Source organism: Pelophylax lessonae (assembly GCF_965119305.1).
Source record: "Pelophylax lessonae genome assembly, chromosome: 2".
In the NCBI taxonomy this organism is placed as follows: Eukaryota; Metazoa; Chordata; class Amphibia; order Anura; family Ranidae; genus Pelophylax; species Pelophylax lessonae.
Window position 1 is genome coordinate 644,641,509 of NC_138769.1, and position 16,356 is coordinate 644,657,864.

General features: G+C 42.5%; 1 protein-coding gene across 2 annotated transcripts in view; it reads right to left on the minus strand.

The window, feature by feature from the left end:
- The window catches only part of DCLK1 (doublecortin like kinase 1), a 518,012-nt gene that overhangs the window by 422,319 nt on the left and 79,337 nt on the right, over window positions 1-16,356 (minus strand). The gene's annotated exons all lie outside the window — the stretch shown is intronic.

Here is a 16,356-nt window from a genome sequence, read left to right on the forward strand (position 1 = left end):
CAAGCAGCAGAAGAACTGTCACTTTTAAGCACTAAAGACATTTATTTTTTGTACTGTATAATTTGTCTGATTAGATTTAAGAGATTTATTATAATTTTGTATATTTATGTAGCACTAGCACTTTCTATCAACTCTATAGTAGCAGTGCTGACACTTAAATCATATCATATCATTTGTGGGGCTCATGCTTCTATAATCAGAAGCAGCTAAATCACATTAATTTATACTAACAATTTGCACTAGAGCATTTCAATCATTCCTGTGTGCGGGTACATATTCCAATACAATGTAAATTCTGTGTAGCATTTTCTATTTTTTCTATATGCCCTACACTGTATTAATGCTTAGACAAGCACCTGCATATACTCGAGTACAGCATTCTAATCTCTTATGTAAACTAGGTAGAAGCATAGATCATACCGCAGAGACTGGATTTGAATTACTTTACACCTTCTCTTGTATATTTTGAATATGACTTACTCCACAGTGGCTGCAGCTATATGAGTGGGTGAGGGTTTGTTTTAAAGCTTATTAACAGCTTTGTAGATAGCCTAGCAACAGGCTTACCTGTAAGCTAAACTCCAATTATGAAGGCCCCTTGAACCTCCTTTAGGAAAAGGGAGCCTTGACTGCTGGAAGCATGGCATCACCGTTGTGATGTTTTGTCACAGCTTTATTGGCGGTTTTGACCTTGCCAGCAATTGATGTTGCTTTATGGGCTATGCCCTCAAGTTAAATTCTGGGGTCAGTCTAATGTCTGTCTGGCACTGATGGTAAGGACAGGCCTCTTAAACTATGTAAGTTTATGTTTTATGGGTGCTCACGGTAGAACTGTGACTGGCATTGTGGGGTGCTCACAGTATAACCATGACTGGCACTGTTGTTTAGTACATTTGGAAAGTTGTTACTTTTGCAAAGTTCAATAAAGCTGTGGCCTTGCCCTATTTCCAACTTAATCAGCTTCTGTGTCTTTTTGGGGGACAAGGTATTGGTTTATTAGCTGTTCATAAATGAGCCTATGCTTCTCAGCAGTCATGATTTTAATTGAATAGTTACATTGGTCCAGCTTAGACCAATGTAGGTTTGCAAATTTCATACCTGATGGACTGATATTCAAAGATATAATATAACAAATCTCTTTGAGTTCAGGTCCACTTTAGGGATTTTGACACATTTTTACATGAATAAAATAGTTGTGAAAGTTTGTTATCTTGTTTCCTTATTTACTTTTAATTTACAGGCGTGTGAACATTTGGATTTGCTTTAGTGGGAGTGGGTGTGAAAATCAAATGCTGTGTAATATCAAAACTTTACATTTGCAGTGTCCCCCATCCCCACCCCTACCCCCCTCCATTGTCGACTGCAAGCGTCAACAGTTTTGCCTAGAGAATATTGAAAAAGATAACATAATTGTACTATTTCTCACTCCCTGGCAGCCAGAGCTCTCCTCTGTTGTCCAACAACCTAGGTTGTGTGTGGGAACTTGGCGACCTAACATACAATGCAGGTCGGCTGGTCCTGCCGCGTGTGATATAATGTCATGAGAGCTGCGTCCAATCGAGCAGCAAAGAGAAGTGTCTTGGAGGAACGGCCCTATGAAGAGGAGAAAGCCTGTTGGAATGAGGAATAAGGTATGTATATCACCTTATTCATTATCTACAAGGTAAAATATTCAATTACCCTTGCAGTGCGGAGGGGCCCTAATGCAATAATTTCTGTGAGTTGCTGAACTGTAGTGCAATGTATTCACCTAGTATATGGATGATAGCCGAATGTGAGAGACAGTTTTTTTTTGTTTTTTTTCAGCTAGAAAAGAAAATGTTAACAACTATGGCAAAGCATGCTACTCTAACTCTGGAAATCCTTGGCTCCGAGCTCTGTAGATGCCAAGGCCGACAAGGATTCTTAAGATATACATTGTCACAAGGGTTAAAAAACATCAACCTACAGAAATGCCAGCGTATGTCACGGAGTGAGACTGAAACAAGCGGTAACATTTCATAGAAGTCGTATAACAGAATGACATGAAAATCTTGATTAGCTAGATTACTTTGGATTTTAACCCATCCCACCCACTTTTGTCCTTTGGTTCCATCAGTTGAAGTAGTTATACAGGGATCATGGTATCGTTTTTTTCAGCATTCAGCATCAGACGTTTCCCTTCATTGTAAAAGTGATCTGAGTGGCTATAGAACTGCTGGATCACTTTTACCGACTGCGGAAGGGGGTCGCCTGACCTGGGAGGCCAATAAGGATGCAAGCAGCGTCATTGGCTTCCCCAGACACAGTAAGAGGAACTGATGTGGTTTCTCCCACTGTGTAACATCAGAAACCAGAAGCAACAAGGAATTCAGTCTCATGTAAACAAGCCGTTACTGGCTTGTGAAAGTATGTGATCAAACTGATCTCATGCTTTGGAGGCAAGAGGATATATCTGGGCTCTAATAAACCCCAGATCTCCCAAAAGAGGGCCTGTCATGGCCCATGCTATCACAAGGGATGTTGTTCATCCCTTATAATATCAATAAAGTTGATAAAAAAAAAAATAGTGTACAATGTAAAAAATGTAAACAAAATAAATAATAAAATTTTAAAACATTTTAAAAAATGTAAAGCGCCCTGTCTCCATTGCTTATCAGTAGACCGACATCTGTAAAACCACAGTGCCTATATATGGATCAAAATTTGCCGGTCCCTGCTGAACTGGACAAATTTTGATCCATGTAAGGTCAACTTAACCCTGCTCTTTCCTTCTACCAGCGTGTTCCTTGTTAGCATATGAGCATTGCGGCAAACCTGTCAACCAGTTCTTTCCCCTCTCTCCAGCTAATCTCTACTGTATAGGAGCTGCAAAGGGCTGATACCAAGTCAAATTTGGGTATTTACACTGCATTTGCTTGGAGTCCAGCTTTAAAGTATTCCTGTGGGCCACTAATGCTAGTTGCCTGGCAAGGTCTGGCTTTAGGACTTTTCAGTCACAAACTTGAAACCAGCATGGTGTCATCTCTTTTCCTTCCTGGGTCAGTGACACAGAAGGCAGTTAGACTGAAGCTTTAACATGAAAGCCAAGGAACGAACAGTCCAGCAATGGCAGATTGCATAATTCTCTTATGACAGGTGTACTTTAGCTCTGCAGCAAGTGGATCCGCTACTCACTTGCCTTATAATCACCTTGTATTACACGGAACAAAGCCGTTCGCTAGTAAAATGAAATTTATGGTCAGTTTCAGACAGATTTATTGCTGCGTATGTTAACAGCCATGTCTACTGCTGCCCCTAAAGTCCCTTCAACAGCTGTGCTTAGCTTATTAAGTCATCTGGGCCTGTCTGCAGCTAAATGCTAATCTGTAAGGAAGTTCAAAATATAGATTTCTTAGATGCCTCTGGGTAGTGAAGTTGAACAGTCTCCCCCGCATCTCACCCCAAAAATGCTAGAATTTAGAGGTACAATACCACCTATGTGAAAAACTTGATATTGCAACTCATATATCTGGGTTTATTAGTACTTAATCACAGAATTTTTCAAGGTTATTCAAATCTCTTCATAAAGAAATATAATTAAAGAATCAAAATCTCTTTATAAAAGCTCATGTTTATAAAAAATCCCATGGTGTGGGCCACCTAACCTTAGTTACCCCCAATTATGTATACTTTGTTATTGTGTATAATTGTGTGTATATAGAAAAGGGAAAATTAAAAGTGTGCTGATGCCATCAGGCTGCCATCTTCAAAAGAAGTCCTGCTGGTGGACGAAACGCATAAAGGAATAGAGCCTGACCTCGATGACGTCATCACGCTGTGCGAGCCAGAGGAGTGTGTTCTGTGACTGGTTTCTCTGCATGGTACTGTGATGTTTCTGGACTTGACAGTACACATATATATATCTGCAATTTCTACCCAAACTTTGTAAATGTTTTTAACTTTTTTTTATATGCTAAAATAATTCAGTGAGCACTATGAGAGTTTTTTTCTCCTATCTATGGGTCTGAAAATGCTGTGGCGATTGGCGAGGAGAGCTGTTAGAGTTGGATCGCTGTTAAGGAGACCTGATTATCAGTTTTCTTCTTATGTGAGGATTCATGCCAGATAGACATCATGATTATTTAGAGGTCAACTTGTAAAGGTGAGCAGCTAGAAGTTGTATGGGTAAAGACTAGGGTTGAGCGAACACCTAGATGTCCGTGTTCGACGGGTTCGGCCGAACTTTAAAAAAAAGTCCGGGTCCGTGTCCCGGACTTTTACCGAACTTTTCCCGGACACCGAACCCCATTGAAGTCAATGGGGACCCGAACTTTAAGGCACTAAAATGGCTCTAAAACACCAAAGGAAAGGGCTAGAGTGCTGCAAATGGCAGCAAAACGTAATTAAGAGCATGGCAAGTGCTCTGCAAACAAATGTGGATAGGGAAATAACTTAAAACAACAAAAAAAAACAGAAAAATAAAACAATGTTCTTCTTCATCTCTGAAGGACGAGGCCCATATGGAGTAGGAGGGAGGTTGAGGTGGTGGTGGATGTGGCGGTGACTAGACATATGCCGGTTTTCGGTAATTCGATATATCGCGGTATTGCATAGCCACGGTATTGTTATTGTGGCATTTTTAAAATACCGAGTTTCTCTGTCAAGTCTGCCTGACTTGTGAATTGATACATTTCAGTGAGCTGGATGACTCATTCACTCACTCAGCTAACACCTTTCAGCATTAAGTCTCCTAACTATAAACAAAAATGATTACATTTGTATCTTTTCCTTCCCTCTGCCAGGGAGAAAGGAAGTTTAACCTCTTAAAGACTGGATCTTTTTCTGACACTTGCTGTTTGCAAGTTAAAATCAGTTTTTTTTTTGCTAGAAAAGTACTTAGAACCCCCAAACATTTTATATATTTTTTTAGCAGAGACCCTACAGAATAAAATGGCGATTGTTGTAATATTTTATGTCACACTGTATTTGCGCAGCAGTCTTTCAAACGCAATGATTAGACTTTAATGAATAAAAAAAAAAAAAAAAAAACGTAACAGTAAAGTTATCCCAATTTTTTTTTTTTTTGTTACACAGAGAATCGTGAGAGAATCGTGATCTTTATTCCAAGCTAAAAAATCGTGATTCTCATTTTGGCCAGAATCGTGCAGCTCTAATAAATATATATATACACACACACACGCCTAGCAGCCCACATTACATTATTATATAGCCATCAAGCAGTGTCTGGCCTACCTGGTGATGACTGGTCCTGGCGCTCTGATCCGATGGCCTGGTCTTTAAAGGGGCAAATCCTTGCGATCCAGAAGTGGTTAAACCTGCAGGAGGACCGGTGTTTTTATCTATTAATGACTTTACTATTGCTTTAGGCCTGGTTCACATGTATGCGGGTTGGTGGTTCACATGTATGCGGGTTGGCGGTTCACATGTATGCGGGTTGGCGGCCCACATTTGCACAGGCATAGCAGCCCATTGATTTGAACGGGCTGCTATGCCCTCATTTTCCGCAGAAAAAAGGTGCATGCAGCATTTTTTTTAAATTCAGTGGCCTTGAAATCCATCCTGCTTTTGCACCATGCGACTAACCTGCAGTTCCTGCTCTGGCAAGCTTTCTGCATTTTTTGTATACGTGGGCACGGCATTTAAAAATAAACAGTTTGCGTGTGCAGCAACGGCAGGTAAGTCGCATGGTGCAAAAGAAGGATGGATTTCATGGCCACTGCATTTTTTTAAATTCTGCATGCACCTTTTTTCAGCTGAAAACGCAGGCATAGCAGCTCAAGCCCATTCACATCAATGGGCTGCTATGCCTGTGCAAATGTGGGCCCCCAACCCGCATACATGTGAACCAGGCCTAAAGCAATAGTAAAGTCATTAATAGATAAAAACACCGGTCCTCCTGCAGGTTTAACCAATTAATGACTTTACTATTGCTTTAGGCCTGGTTCACATGTATGCGGGTTGGGGGCCCACATTTGCACAGGCATAGCAGCCCATTGATGTGAATGGGCTTGAGCTGCTATGCCTGCGTTTTCAGCTGAAAAAAGGTGCATGCAGAATTTAAAAAAATGCAGTGGCCATGAAATCCATCCTTCTTTTGCACCATGCGACTTACCTGCCGTTGCTGCACACGCAAACTGTTTATTTTTAAATGCCGTGCCCACGTATACAAAAAATGCAGAAAGCTTGCCAGAGCAGGAACTGCAGGTTAGTCGCATGGTGCAAAAGCAGGATGGATTTCAAGGCCACTGAATTTTAAAAAAATGCTGCATGCACCTTTTTTCTGCGGAAAATGAGGGCATAGCAGCCCATTCAAATCAATGGGCTGCTATGCCTGTGCAAATGTGAACCACCAACCCGCATACATGTGAACCAGGCCTAAAGCAATAGTAAAGTAATTTATAAACAACACCTCCTTCAGGTTTAACCACTTCTTGACCACAAGGATTTGCCCTCTTAATGACCAGGCCATCGGATCGGAGCCGAGCGCCAGAACCAGTTATCACCAGTTAGGCCAGACACTGCTTGATGACCTATTTTAGGCCTGGTTCACAGAGTCTGTACTGACTGACTATATAATAATGTGCATAAGTGAACCAAAGCCCCTAAATTCAGCAATGAAATTGAAGTGAGGTGGAAATTTAATAATTTAAATTTAATAATAGAATACCGTGATAATACCGTATACCGTGGCAAAACCTTAATCAATTAATCGCAGCATGAAAATCTGATACCGTCACAAGCCTAGCGGTGACATAGGCGTGCGCACAGGGTGTGCTGGGTGTGCCTGGGCACACCCTAATCACCTAGGGCACATAGCATTGCCAGTGAGGAGATGGGAAAGATCTCCCTGGGACCTGCTCTGCTCTATTTCTCCTTGCCTACAGGTACATGGCCCCGATACATTACTCTCCCTGCTGGCAAACACATGCATGTGTATTTCAACTTTGGGGTGCACACCTTAATGCAATAGGCTGCGCACACCTATGGGCGGTGTAGGTGGAAGCGGCGGTGGAGGAGGACCAGGGCCGGATTAACAGCATCATGGGCTTGGTGCTGAGGATTTTGAAGGGCCTTAAGGGCCGTGCCTTGCCATGCACCCAGAGGAGGAAGGGTGCAGCCATGCATGCCTAATTCAACATGGGATGCTGTCTCTGAAGCCCATAAACACATCCATGCATCGCCAACTGTCCCTCCTTGTCCGGCCTTCACGCTGTGTGGGGAGGTTCTGAGGGTGCTGCCTGGGGAAGCGAGCATAGAAGCCAGACTTCTGTGTTTACAAGTGACAGAAGAGCGGTAACAGTGAATATGGCCAACCCGGGGCCTATATAAAAGGTAGGGGCCTGGAGCTGCAGCTCCAATAGCCCCTACATTAATCTGGCCCTGAGGAGGAGGACGAGGTAGCCAACACTGCTTCTTTTCAAAAATTTTAAATGAGGGTACACCCCAAAAGAGTGAGAAAGAGCAAAAATGGAACAATGGGTGGGTAAGGTCGGTATCCATTGCTATTCTGCATAAGGTACGGAAAAGTCCCGTGGGATCCATGCCTGGTTCATTTTAATGAACGTGAGCTTGTCCACATTGTCTCTGGACAGGCGGCTGCGCTTGTCTGTTATAACGCCCCCAGCCGTGCTAAATACCCGTTCAGATAATACACTGGCTGCAGGGCACGCCAGCACCTCCAAGGCGTAAAGGGCAAGCTCAAGCCATGTGCCCAATTTGGAGACCCAGAAGTTGAAGGGGGCAGACCCGTCATTCACTACATGTAGGCGTGTGCACACATACTGCTCCACCATGTTGGTAAAATGCTGCCTCCTGCTAAGACGTTCCATCTGAGCTGCTGGTGCTGCTGTTTGTTGTGGCGTGCTGACAAAGCTTTTCCACATTTCGGCCATGCTAACCCTGCCTTCTGAGGTGCTGGCGGTGCCCTGGTTGCGTTGGCGACCTCCTCCTCCTCCTCCTCTGCCTTGTGCTTCCACTGTGGCCCCGCTGTCAGATGGGAATGCCAGCAGCATGGCGTCTACCAGCGTGCGCTTGTACTCGCGCATCTTGCGATCGCGCTCCAGTGAGTGAATTAAGGACGGTACGTTGTCCTTGTAACGGGGATCCAGCAGCGTGGCCACCCAGTAATCAGCACAAGTTAGAATGTGGGCAACTCGGCGGTCGTTGTGGAGACACTGCAGCATGTAATCGCTCATGTGTGCCAGGCTGCCCAGAGGCAACGAAAGGCTGTCCTCTGTGGGAGGTGTATCGTCCGTGTCCTCTGTATCCCCCCAGCCACGCACCAGTGATGGCCATGAGCTGGCCTGGGTGCCACCCTGCTGTGAACATGGTTCCATCTCCTCCTCCAGCTCCTCCTCCTCCTCATCCTCCTCATCCTCCAGAACTGTGCCCCTGCTGGACAATTGCGTCCCTGGCGTTTGCGTGTGCAGGAACCCACCCTCGGAGCCCCTTGCGAATGACTGCCCTGAAAGCCTTGGAAATGTTACCTCTTCATCCTCCTCCTCCTCCTCATCCTGTGCCACATCCTCTTCCATCATCGCCCGAATTGTTTTTTCAAGGAGGCATGGAAGTGGGATAGTTAAGCTGAGAACGGCGTCATTGCCACTGGCCATGTTGGTGGAGTACTCAAAACAGCGCAACAAGGCACACAGGTCTCGCATGGAGGCCCAGTTAAATTAAATAGCGGAATAGAAAATATGATCCAAAAAAAGTGTATGTATATCACACGTACACAACCACACTGGGCCCCAATTACTATTGTTTGTACCCCTAAAAGGCTAGATGAGGAGTAGGGGGAGTATGGAACAGGCAGCACCCTCAAACCTTCAGAAGTATGAGATGAACCCCAACAACTTGGAAAGGTGGATCTCTCTCACACGTACCGACACAGACTATCCCGCAATTCAATTGATCCTCAAAGGTTTTTATTGAATAGCGGAATAGGAAATATGATCAAAAAAAGTGTATGTATCTCGCACGTACACAACCACACTAGGCCCCAATTACTATTGTTTGTACCCCTAAAAGGCTAGATGAGGAGTAGGGGGGGTATGGAACAGGCAGCACCCTCAAACCTTCAGAAGTATGAGATGAACCCCAACAACTTGGAAAGGTGGATCTCTCTCACACGTACCGACACAGACTATCCCGCAATTCAATTGATCCTCAAAGGTTTTTATTGAATAGCGGAATAGGAAATATGATCAAAAAAAGTGTATGTATCTCGCACGTACACAACCACACTAGGCCCCAATTACTATTGTTTGTACCCCTAAAAGGCTAGATGAGGAGTAGGGGGGGTATGGAACAGGCAGCACCCTCAAACCTTCAGAAGTATGAGATGAACCCCAACAACTTGGAAAGGTGGATCTCTCTCACACGTACCGACACAGACTATCCCCCAATTTAACTGATCCCCAAAGGTTTTTGATTAAATAGCGGAATAGAAAATATGATCCCAAAAAAGTGTATGTATATCACACGTACACAACCACACTGGGCCCCAATTACTATTGTTTGTACCCCTAAAAGGCTAGATGAGGAGTAGGGGGAGTATGGAACAGGCAGCACCCTCAAACCTTCAGAAGTATGAGATGAACCCCAACAACTTGGAAAGGTGGATCTCTCTCACACGTACCAACACAGACTATCCCCCAATTTAACTGATCCCCAAAGGTTTTTGATTAAATAGCGGAATAGAAAATATGATCCCAAAAAAGTGTATGTATATCACACGTACACAACCACACTAGGCCCCAATTACTATTGTTTGTACCCCTAAAAGGCTAGGAGTAGGGGGAGTATGGAACAGGCAGCACCCTCAAACCTTCAGAAGTATGAGATGAACCCCAACAACTTGGAAAGGTGGATCTCTCTCACACGTACCAACACAGACTATCCCCCAATTTAACTGATCCCCAAAGGTTTTTGATTAAATAGCGGAATAGAAAATATGATCCCAAAAAAGTGTATGTATATCACACGTACACAACCACACTAGGCCCCAATTACTATTGTTTGTACCCCTAAAAGGCTAGGAGTAGGGGGAGTATGGAACAGGCAGCACCCTCAAACCTTCAGAAGTATGAGATGAACCCCAACAACTTGGAAAGGTGGATCTCTCTCACACGTACCAACACAGACTATCCCCCAATTTAACTGATCCCCAAAGGTTTTTGATTAAATAGCGGAATAGAAAATATGATCCCAAAAAAGTGTATGTATATCACACGTACACAACCACACTAGGCCCCAATTACTATTGTTTGTACCCCTAAAAGGCTAGGAGTAGGGGGAGTATGGAACAGGCAGCACCCTCAAACCTTCAGAAGTATGAGATGAACCCCAACAACTTGGAAAGGTGGATCTCTCTCACACGTACCAACACAGACTATCCCCCAATTTAACTGATCCCCAGAGGTTTTTGATTAAATAGCGGAATAGAAAATATGATCCCAAAAAAGTGTATGTATATCACACGTACACAACCACACTAGGCCCCAATTACTATTGTTTGTACCCCTAAAAGGCTAGGAGTAGGGGGAGTATGGAACAGGCAGCACCCTCAAACCTTCAGAAGTATGAGATGAACCTCAACAACTTGGAAAGGTGGATCTCTCTCACACGTACCAACACAGACTATCCCCCAATTTAACTGATCCCCAAAGGTTTTTGATTAAATAGCGGAATAGAAAATATGATCCCAAAAAAGTGTATGTATATCACACGTACACAACCACACTAGGCCCCAATTACTATTGTTTGTACCCCTAAAAGGCTAGGAGTAGGGGGAGTATGGAACAGGCAGCACCCTCAAACCTTCAGAAGTATGAGATGAACCCCAACAACTTGGAAAGGTGGATCTCTCTCACACGTACCAACACAGACTATCCCCCAATTTAACTGATCCCCAAAGGTTTTTGATTAAATAGCGGAATAGAAAATATGATCCCAAAAAAGTGTATGTATATCACACGTACACAACCACACTAGGCCCCAATTACTATTGTTTGTACCCCTAAAAGGCTAGATGAGGAGTAGGGGGAGTATGGAACAGGCAGCACCCTCAAACCTTCAGTATGAGATTGTGTTCACTGTACCCCACAAAGATTGAGTTCACTGCACCCCACAATGATTGTGTTCACTGCACCCCACAAAGATTGTGTTCACTGCACCTCACAAAGATTGTGTTCACTGTACCCCCCAAAGATTGTGTTCACTGCACCCCACAAAGATTCTGTTCACTGTACCCCACAAAGATTGTGTTCACTGCACCCCAAAAAGATTGTGTTCACTGCACCCCAAAAAGGATGTTGTTCACTGCACCCCAAAAAGGATGTTGTTCACTCCACCCCAAAAAGATTGTGTTCACTGCACCCCACAAAGATTGTGTTCACTGCACCCCAAAAAGATTGTGTTCACTGCACCCCAAAAATGATTTTGTTCACTGCACCCCAAAAAGGATTTTGTTCACTGCACCCCAAAAAGGATGTTGTTCACTCCACCCCAAAAAGATTGTGTTCACTGCACCCCAAAAAGATTGTGTTCACTGCACCCCACAAAGGATTTTGTTCACTGCACCCCAAAAAGATTGTGTTCACTGCACCCCAAAAAGGATGTTGTTCACTGCACCCCAAAAAGGATTTTGTTCACTGCACCCCAAAAAGATTGTGTTCACTGCACCCCACAAAGGATTTTGTTCACTGCACCCCACAAAGATTGTGTTCACTGCACACCAAAAAGGATTGTGTTCACTGCACCCCAAAAAGATTTTGTTCACTGCACCCCAAAAAGATTGTGTTCACTGCAGCCCAAAAAGATTGTGTTCACTGCAGCCCAAAAAGATTGTGTTCACTGCAGCCCAAAAAGATTGTGTTCACTGCAGCCCAAAAAGATTGTGTTCACTGCAGCTCACACACAGAAAAATGGATGTGGATCACTGACACCTGCCTATCTCCAATCCCACACCACACAGCAATATCGATTGTAGTTTGTAGAACACAGTTTCCCTAAAATTCAGCAGACTCTGTCCCTAACAGGATTGAGAAGAGATCGTAGATCAGGATTGAGTGCAGACCCCACCCCCCACACAGCAATATCGATTGTAGTTTGTAGAAGACACTGACCCTATATAATTCAGCAGACTCTATCCCTAAAATGCCTACAACTCGCCCTGCCTAAACACTCCGACCTGTCCCTCAATTCTATCCGGACACAAATGGTTTTTTCCTGCCTATCTTTCCCTAATCAGCAGCCAGCACGTTGATGTGTGCTCTGTCCCTGAATCTAAGCAGCATAATGACGCCGCTGCGGCTGCCTCGAACTTATAAAGACTTGGTCACATGCTTCAGACGGCCAATCACAGCTACTGAGACATTTGCAGGCATGGCTGGGATGGCTTAAGGCACACCAGTTAAACGATTGTTGATTGGCTGTTGAAAGCCCGCCATGAAAAGAGCGCCAAAGCATGCAAAACCCGGAAATAAAACGACCGAACACGGATTTTTACCCGAACATACAGTAAAGTGTCCGTGTCCGTGTTCGGGTACAAAAAATCCAATTATTCGGTACGAACACGAATAATACAGTCCGTGTTCGCTCAACACTAGTAAAGACTAAACACCTTTGAGTGTGAAATTTAGACTGCACTGATCACATTATTGGATTAGGACTTATTCACTATTATTGGTTATTTCATCATTGTGTTTTGCGTGATTGTGTTCAAATTTTTGTATATATGAATATTTATTGCACATTGATTGTAAGCACTGATATGTGATGTTCTATAAATTATATTATGGTTATTGTATCATATTGTGACACTGTATTTTGATTTGTTTTTTTAATTATAATAATAATAATATTAATATAATATTTATATATTGATATTAGTTGGCAATTGATTGTTGATTTTTAAAAGGGTAGTGCGGCACTCGCTTTTGGTTATAGGTTTAGAGTAGAACTATAGGCAAAACTTTTTTTTTCATTTTGGAAAGAGAAAGGGAGAGTTATAACCCCTGTCAGATTTTTTTTTTTCCCCATCTGTGTCCTATTGCCGAGATTTCCTTTCACTTCCTTTCCCATAGCCAAACAGGAAGCGAGAGGAAATACCTTTAAATAGGGGGATTCCTTGGGGACACCCAAGTCACCAGAACTAGTGTCCCCATAGGAAAATGTCCCTTCTATTACTTTTCTGGAGACAACCCAAAACTTGGGGTTTTTTTTTACTTTGACGTTCAATGCTAATGGTAAGCAGGGCAAATAGAGAGGGTGAATCTTCTTAACAGGGGTACAAACAGCAAAAAAAAAATGACAAGTATTCTAATCCCTCTCCACTCTATCCAAAACTATGAAAAACATATTTTTGCCTTTAGTTATACTTTAAGGTAAATGTGACAATTTGGTAGTGTCAGCAAGCTACTTTAATTTATTTATTAGTTATTTTTATATAGAACAGGGGTCTCCAAACTTTGTAAACAAAGGGTCAGCTTACTCTCCTTGGTGGGTGTCATGGGAAAAATAGTGCTCCATTGTTGGTGTCCATGGGAGGACTAATGGCATATTATTAGTGTCAGTGGAAGTAATTATGCCCAACTGTTGGTGTCATTGGAAAGCAATAGAGTTGATTTACTAAAACTGGAGAGTGCAAAATCTGGTACAGCTGTGAATGTCAGTCAATCAGCTTCTAACTTCAGCTCGTTCAATTAAGCTTTGACAAAAAAAAATGGAAGTTGATTGGTTTCTATGCAGAGCTGAAACAGATTTTGCTCTCTCCAGTTTTAGTATATCAACCCCATCGTATTCTATTATTGATGTCATTGGGAGGAATAATGCCTCAATGTTGGTGCCCATGGGATGTATAGTGCCCCAACACTGGTGTCAGTAGGAGGAATAATACCCCAAAGTCAGTGTCAGGGGAAGGTAAAGTGCCCTATTGTTGGTATCAGTGGAAGGAATTATGCCCCACTGTTCCCCTACCGAGGAAGTCAAAGGAGCATTACGCTCGTCTGATCCATGATACATGTGATTGCTGGCCCGTTTGGGTCCTTTAGGAAGGTGAGAGGCTAATTCACCTGGTGGAGGGATTCACTAATTGGTGTTTACAACTTGTTTTCATCACTGGATTTTCTTCAATTGGATACGGGGACACTCTTCATATCACTTTATTGGAAGCACACACATTGCTATGTGCCTTATGACCTGGATATGATTTATTGTATTTAAAGTCATCACTTTTTTATTATATTTCTGGCGCATCACATTTTGGTAGGATTTATAGTTTATTGTGATTTGTGAAACATGATTGGTGTATGCTGCCGGATACCACTTATATACTTTCACACACCTGATTTATGCACAGTGAATTGAGGTTGAGTTATTTTATCACATATATTGGGTTTGCGCTGATAGGTTTTTTTTTTTTTTTTTTTTATATTTTTTTTTTTTTTTTAATATTTTATATGTAATTTATGTTAATGTTGTGTAAGTAAGGTACCTACAAATTTTCATTGCGGTCCTTTCCTTTGGTTTATTTGATTCAGAAAAATGTCGGTACCTCACAATATGGAGAAAAGGTGATTCTCCCTTGCATAGTTTTTCTCATTCAAAATTTTTATTTAAGGAAAAATTTAAAAGTCACAGATTTAAAAAAAAAAGGGGTGATAATGCGTGATATTCTGATTCCAGTGGCATCTAAAAGTGCAGCAATAAGTTACAGAAACATACATTTGGTATTACAGTGCTTTGAGGTCCATGTAGTGTTGTCTAATACAAAACAACAATTGTCAAGGGAAGAAAGAAAAGAGGGGAGGGGGGTCAAAGTAGAGCAAAGTGTCAGGTCAGGCGCAATACATCGTTTTAAAAAAAGTATCTTCTGATTTCAACACTTCTTGGCGTGTGGATGTCCTGCTCCCCTGTTGTTCTCAGAGATTCCTCCCACCAACATTTACATCACTACAAGGTACAATAATGATAAAGGAGCCAGCAATGGGAACCACATAGTGTAGTGGGGCACCAGAACACTCCCAGAGTTTAATTCTGAAGGGTCTTGGGCAGCAAATTTTCTTCATTACATTGGTATCTGCCATCACAGGCAGCAGGAGAGGTGAACATTTAACTAACCTGTTTGCACGGGCCACATTTATTATGGAGACCACAGCAAAATAGTGCATTCCTGCACTCTAATAATGTACACCACAGTCAGAAATATATCAAATGGCTTCAGCCTGATATCCACCCATGGGGGACCACCCCTTCGAACCTGTTTTACCACATTGAAGGAGTGTGACCTTGATGTAACGTGTAAGGTGGAGCTGGTGACGTCTTCCTGGTGTTTCAGGAAGTGAGGTGCCTTCCTGGTGAGGTCCCTTTTTAAAAGGGAAAACAGAGCTTTTTATTGCTGTGCACTATTATAGTGCACATTTAAGTGTGCATTTTAAAAAGGGTATGGTTCTTTTACAGAAAGCACTATGTTGTTATTGCATTTATTTTGATAGCATTAAATGGTGGCTTGGAAGAAGGTGGATTTCAGAGCCCTCAATTCTAAAGGGAAAAAAGCTGATCCTGAGAGTATATCATTGATGCTTTGGAGACAGCTGTCCGTCCAGGGAGTGGAGAGGAGGTTACCGAGGTTTATCACCTCGTTAAGGGGAAGGCTGTCATTGACCTGTTAGATATATTGGTCAATATTTGGTGGTGAGTGTATAGTGCACTTTCAGGGGAATGCACATATGACACTTAAAATTGAATAGTAAAGCGATTCATTGTGGAGCAGTGCAATTATATGTTAGACTCAATTAATGGACTATATTTGGCTATCAAGGTTTTGGGAAAGAAAGAACATATATGCACTCAAATATAGGCTAATTATATTATAAAACATAACCAAATAATATTGTATTTATTTTCGAGCACATAGGATATTTACCTAAAATATTTATTTTCATGCAATTGGTTATTGTGACAATATATTGGTTAGTATTTTGAGTTATTTTATTGGTGATCATTCCTTTGTAAAATTGGGCAGTGCTACACTAAATTAAATAGACATTTCTAGGGGTGTGGGAACACATGACAGTGTTGCCAGCTACTTATTTGGACACAGAGAACTTTGGTGTAGAGATTTGGCTGGAGTACTCACATATTGATTTTGACCTAATACTTCATGACGACAGGTAACAGAGTAGGAAATTTGTCAGGAAGAGCCTGCCACTGGAGTCCCTAAAAGCATAGGAAGCCATTGAGTGATAAAGCCCCCCTGACTCCATGTACAGACTGTTTAGCAGTCTTTAATAATATCTCCTGTGACGGGAGTCACTTTGGGCGTGGGGTGACCAGGAAACTAGGGGGCACTGGGGATATGGTTTGGATGGCTCC